Source organism: Periplaneta americana, chromosome 5 (assembly GCF_040183065.1).
Source record: "Periplaneta americana isolate PAMFEO1 chromosome 5, P.americana_PAMFEO1_priV1, whole genome shotgun sequence".
In the NCBI taxonomy this organism is placed as follows: Eukaryota; Metazoa; Arthropoda; class Insecta; order Blattodea; family Blattidae; genus Periplaneta; species Periplaneta americana.
Genome location: NC_091121.1, coordinates 57356802 through 57364082, shown reverse-complemented (window position 1 = coordinate 57364082; position 7281 = coordinate 57356802).

Sequence of the window (7281 nt, the reverse complement as noted above, 5' to 3'; positions counted from 1 at the left end):
TATCAGTAATGAAATTGTAGGCTAAATGCTAAACTCTCTTCGAGTTATATACACAGGGACATCATTTTATTTTTACTAACATTTTTAATATTAACCTGACTATACCTTCACTTTACTAGGTATAGGAGGGAAGAAAAGTAGTTCATCTATTTACGTAAACTAGGAAATATCGCAATTTTGAGTTTGATAATTGTCATTAGGTTTTTGTTTAATCAAACTACAGTACAGTATTAACAATAAGTGCTTTTACTCATAAACTGAGTTATCCACGCGAACGTAGGCCCTATTCATTATGCAGTGTATATTATACTTTCTACAGCACATTAGCGTACAATATAGAGAATGAAGTTAAATTGAAAAATAATCATAATATAGATATTTAAACACATTTTTGAAAATGATGGCCGTTCATTTCGATACAGGCTTCTGTTCTTTTGTGCATATTATCGCACTATACACTATTGCATCTAATTCCAATTACCAGTATCGTTCTTCGTACTACTAACTCATGTTGAAATAATTCTGTATCTACTCTATAAAAGAGTATTTTACGTACTGTAAATTCAATCTTCACTTCTGCCCGATCCGAAAAGATAAAATTACTCAGACATGCTATCTACTGTCCGTTCTAACAGAAATAAATGTTTTCAGAAAAGAGCTAAGACAGCCCAGCCACTATTCTTTACAGAGGGGCGAGCAGAAGCAGGTGAAGGAAATCGGGATGCGACGTAGGCAAAAAGGACGACAGTATCTGTGCGAAAATTAGATTCAATATTGAAAGCTCTTTCGTTACTGGAAAACGTGAACATATTTCTGGAACGTGCTATACTCACTAACTCAGTACTGTTACTATATGCGTCCTTGGTTCTGTGTGGAGGACAATTGGAACTTCATTAGTAGAAAGGGTGGGAGTGAAGTAGATTGAAAAACTCAGGTACAATAAAAAGTGAAGTAAAAATAAAATGATGTCCCCGTATATATATATATATATATATATATATATATATATATATATACATATATATACATATATATATATATATATATATACATATATATACGGGGACATCATTTTATTTTGTTTATATATATATATGTGTGTGTGTGTTTTATACACATATATATATGTAATTGGATATGGGTATATAGCCTATGTATGTACTCTATACAAATCTACACCTTTGACCGATATTTGTCAAGTTTGCACATTTAGCGTCCAAAACAAGGAGAAAAACATATTGGCTGCATTAAAATTGCGCAAATGGACGTTACTTTATGTAAATAAATAAAAAAATTAAATTAATAGGATCGATAATGCATGTACAATATTAAAATAGCTTCGTATAGATTCATTTGTTGTTTATTTCTGTTATATTGAAACCCGACTCATGGGACCGTGGAAAAAATAACACAAACTTAAATAATATTGTTGATATATTATAATAGATAAAATCTGGGAAATTCATGCAGTAAGAAGCTACTATTCAGTTCAGAACCATAGTGTAAGTTTCTAGATACAGTTGTAGATAATGAGCAGGCTGTGTTTTATCAAACTGAATTCTTGCATACTTTGAAAGCACAAGAAATGCCAGCACATCATTTAATACTTAATACTGAATCAGCAATAATTTACTATTTCGAAATACGTACCTATCCATATTGTGTAATGAAATAAGAGTTGACGTGAAAAACTCATGCAAAACGTAATAGAAGCGGCAATATTAAGTGGTAAAACGATATAAGATGTTATCTCACATATTCCTATAATAAGAATTAGATTTTAAGCAACTGCAATTTCCAGTGCGACTAGTATTCGTATTGACCATATCAAAATAAAGCTCAGGGACTGTCGCTCAAAGTTGAAGACTTTAACTCATAAGCTCCGTGTTTTTTACATTGTCAAGTATGTAGCTTGCTCTCGAGTGGGCATACCTATATATATATATATATATATATATATATATATATATATATATATATATATTTGTGTAATACAAGGGAAAAAGGGAAAAACAAAGAATTGCACGTATAGACTATAAAAATGCAATTGAGTGATACTTTTGCCATGTTGCTAATGCAGTATGTGTTGTACGTACGTAATCCCACTAAAAATAACAGTGTATTAATTCTAAAAGGTATGTCTCTCAAAATACTGTTATTGCGAAATTATATCTATATAATCATGTTATCAATGTAGTATGTATGAGTATAAATATTATTCTTTGAGTCCAAAAATATTTATTGCGAGATTATACTGTATCTGTATTCTATACATAAAATAAAAAATGATATTAATGTTCGATATTTGTAAGATGTCATTTTTCAAATCTTATTTAAAGAACCGGCTATGATATAAGTGGGCGTATAGTGATCAAGGAGTGAAAAATTCTTCAGTATATATTATATATTTTTGTTTATTGATTCTTTGGTACGACCGATAAAGAGGTACAATTTAGCTCACCCAAAGGGATTAGACTGGGAACGGTGGAATTCCCTATCTATCATAGTTCTCTTTGTAGGTCAAATGAAAGTATACATGCACAAGAAATTAAATGAAATGCATGTCAGCACAGTGTCAAATCAATGTAGAGCATTGTGTCTACTCTAAGTGGGCGTATTGGGATCGAGGGGTATGCTTCTGTTTTGCTAAACTTCAAGATAATGCTAATTAAAAAGAAAAAGAGTTGAGCGTAACACACGTGATGAAATGCTTTGTTTTCTCTGCCTTATCTTCAGCTGCTTTACATTCAGTTAACCCTGGCAGGCATTATGGCTAAGAAGGTCAATAATTCCTGAAGTGACGGAATGTAAAGATTCATTGTTAGGGACTCGAAAAGATCAGGAAAGACAATTCGTTTTGGTTTTCTAAAGTTGAGTTGTCGAGATCCCCGAAAGTATAGAAGCAGAATGGAAAACTCGCACAATGCTGGGTGCTTTAAGCTATTAATATACGAGTAAAAAAAAATGAATGTGGATATGTATGTACTATGTATGTATGTATGTGTGTATGTATGTATGTATGTGTGTATGTATGTGTGTATGTATGTATGTATGTGTGTATGTATGTATGTATGTATGTATGCATGCATGCATGCATGCATGTATGTAATGTATGTAATGTATGTATGTAAGTATGTATGTAATGTATGTTATGTATGTATGTAATGTATGTATGTATGTAATGTATGTATGTATGTAATGTATGTATGTATGTATGTATGTATGAAATGTATGTATGTATGCATGTATGTATGCATCTATGTTCTCTATACAAATCTGCACGCCTTGACCTTATTTACTGAAGAATGCACATTGAGCCGTCATAACCAGGACAAAAACGTAGATTACATTAAAATTTAAAAAGTGGACGTTAAATTATTTAAATAAATAAACAATTAAAATTAATAGATCAAACATTCATGTATAGTAAATAAAATAGCCACTTCTACAGTCATTTGTTGTTTATTTCTGTTATATTGAAACTCAACTCGGGACGTGGAAAAAATAACACAAAGTTAAAGAATAACACAAAATGAAATGGCGTTGTTGATACATTATGAAAGGCAAAATCTAGAAAATTCATGCAGTAAGTAGCTATTAAAAAGTCCAGGACAAGATGACTATAATAGCGCTCTTGGTCCAGAGCCATGTTATGAGATTCTCGTTACAGTTGTCGATAGTGAGCAGACTGTGTTTTATCCAACTGAATTTTAGCATTCTTTGAAATCACAATGGAAGAAACGTTAGTGTGAAAAAAAGCTAATTCAAAACGTAATAGAAGCGATAATATTAACTGACGAAACTAAAAGAAAAGATGTTTCCATCTTACTTAATTCTATGATAGTTTGAGGAAGAAGAATAAAGTGCATAAGATTTGCTTATATGACGTTGTTAACAGAAGAGGAGACGATACTAAGCGATATGCTACTGGAACTAATTGCCATCTGTGTGCAGTATAGAATGAAGATAAAATGCAAACACGACGAAGACCATGGCTGTCGGAAGAAAATTAAAGAAGATAAACGTGCGAATTCTAAATGAGGCAGAAGAGCAAGTAGACAGCTTCAAATACTTAGAGTGTACTATAAGCATACATGACCGAAATTAACTACAACTTGTCTGTCTTCTGAATTTTGTAGTTTGACGTTTAATAAATTGGGAAAAATACCCTTCACGAAATGTGTACTATACTATACGCAGTAACTAAGGAAGAGGGTAATGAAGTGCTTTCTGTGGATTGTGGCATTGTATGGGACAGAAACATGGGCATTACGACAAAATGAAGAGAAGTTAGTAAGAGCATTTGAAATGTGTATATGGAAAAGAATGGAGCGTGTGAAATGGACATATAGAATAAGAAATTGAGCTCTGCTAGAAAAGGTGGTGAAGAAAGAATGATGTTGAAACTGGACAGGAAGAGAAAAAGAAATTCGTTGAATCACTGGCTGACTGACTCATTTGACCGGCATTATCATCTTCATTTCATTCATACCCAAAATAATATTAGATTTTGATACAGCGTCGTAAAATAACCCACTACTTACAAAAAAAACCCAGAAAGCAGAGAAATTGAATATTCTGTATTTATTATCTTTTATTGCCACCAGTGAACGGAGAAGTCGAAGAAAGTATTATACCCGAAAACGCTGCATGTGACAGGCATTTAATAGATTGGCTGAGGACATGAGGTCAAAATTTCCCTGGTTCTCATCTCTACTGTAAAGATGTTTTTTTTTTTCTCCACGGCTCCTTGTCTAATATCTACTTTCAAAGAATTTAGAGTCCACACTTGTGGAGTAACGGTTAGCGCGTCTGGCCGCGAAATCAGGTGGCCCGGGTTCGATTCCCGATCGGGACAAGTTACCTGGTTCGGGTTTTTTCGGGGGTTTTCCCTCAACAAATGCTGGGGAACTTTCGGTGCTCGACCCCGGACTCATTTCACCGGCATTATCACCTTCATCTCATTCAGACTCTAAATAACCTAAACTGTTGATAAAGCGTCGTAAAATAACCTACTAAAATAAAAAAATAAGAATTTAGAGAACATTATTGGACCGACATGTCAATACAAATAAATGAATGTTTATACAAAGAGCGTTCATTTTACTGTCATATTTATTGCGAATCACTCAATAAGTGAACAGCATGTGAAAACACTACTTGTTCACTTATTGGTTATTCACAATAAATATGACAGTCAAACGAAATTTAACGCAGCTATCTCAATATGAACGCTGAACATTGTAGATTTCGTGCCGTTTGTACTTCACATTTCTCTTGGTGACTTTTCCTAATGACTGAAAAGTATTTATTAAATTAGTGCAAATTTCTTTAGTCGCCGAAATTATACATTCTTTTATAAACTCCCCTTCATTTAATGGTTTTATTTTTTTATCCTATTTTTTCCGCAATTCTTATGACATTCCCAGTGTCTGGAACTCGACAAGCAGATTCTTTCACATCCTTTAGTCTTCGTAATCTAGCTTCACCTGCAAATCAATTTACCGCTTGACGAGCACCCAGTTAACTATTTCACAGAATTATAGTAGCTGCTTTGCAAATGTCGTTTATAAGATTTTATTTTAGTTTTAAGTTCTGTAAGGAGAGGAGTAGGTTTGCCATTCAAAATAACCGCGCTTTTCTCAGCAAAATTGATCGAACTAAACGTCTCGACTTCAGCTGATCGATACAACGATCGCTGTCTTGGTTCGCATCAGGGCGCTCGCGCTTGGCCTCGTAGAAGTTGGAACAGGCAGGAGTCACCTGTTCCAGTGCCACTATTTCGTCATATTTAACTCAGGCCGTGAATGCGTCAATCGTACAGATTTTTAAGAACTATTGTATAATTTCACACACTATAGATCGACTATTTATCAGATTTTTTGTATTCGACAGATAATGGAGAAAAAATGGGAGTATAAGGGTACAGTACATCAGTTATTCATAGGTTTCAAAAAGGCTAATGACTCGGTTAAGAGGGAAGTATTATATGATATTCTTATTGAATTTGGTATTCCCAAGAAACTAGTTCGATTAATTAAAATGTGTCTCAGTGAAACATACAGCAGAGTCCGTATAGGTCAGTTTCTATCTGATGCTTTTCCAATTCACTGCGGGCTAAAGCAGGGAGATGCACTATCACCTTTACTTTTTAACTTCGCTTTAGAATATGCCATTAGGAAAGTTCAGGATAACAGGCAGGGTTTGGAATTGAACGGGTTACATCAGCTTCTTGTCTATGCGGATGACGTGAATATGTTAGGAGAAAATCCACAAACGATTAGGGAAAACACGGGAATTTTACTGGAAGCAAGTACAGCGATCGGTTTGGAAGTAAATCCCGAAAAGACAAAGTATATGATTATGTCTCGTGACCAAAATATTGTACGAAATGGAAATATAAAAATTGGAGATTTATCCTTCGAAGGGGTGGAAAAATTTAAATATCTTGGAGCAACAGTAACAAATATAAATGACACTCGGGAGGAAATTAAACGCAGAATAAATATAGGAAATGTGTGTTATTATTCGGTTGAGAAGCTTTTATCATCAGACTAGATTCTAGTCTGCTGTCAAAAAACCTGAAAGTTAGAATTTATAAGACAGTTATATTACCGGTTGTTCTATATGGTTGTGAAACTTGGACTCTCACTCTGAGAGAGGAACATAAGTTAAGGGTGTTTGAGAATAAGGTGCTTACAGGAAGTTACAGGAGAATGGAGAAAGTTACACAACGCAGAACTGCATGCATTGTATTCTTCACCTGACATAATTAGGAACATTAAATCCAGACGTTTGAGATGGGCAGGGCATGTAGCACGTATGGGCGAATCCATAAATGCATATAGAGTGTTAGTTGGGAGACCGGAGGGAAAAAGACCTTTGGGGAGGCCGAGACATAGATGGGAGGATAATATTAAAATGGATTTGAGGGAGGTGGGATATGATGATAGAGACTGGATTAATCTTGCACAGGATAGGGACCGATGGCGGGCTTATGTGAGGGCGGCGATGAACCTTCGGATTCCTTAAAAGCCATTTGTAAGTAAGTGTATTATGTCACATGAAAAACTTTTCGAACTTAAGTGTTTTCCGAATTATCACTACATAAATAACCTAGCTTGATGAAACAGTACATTCCACACTTCTCAATACTCCGCGAGGGAAGAGGTTACTCTACAGCTTCCAGCGACACTCGGGTAAGTTCGTGTCCGCTCGGCCTGCTTCGGAGAAAACGTTGACTGAGACTCTCACTCACATCATCACGCACGCACAGTACAC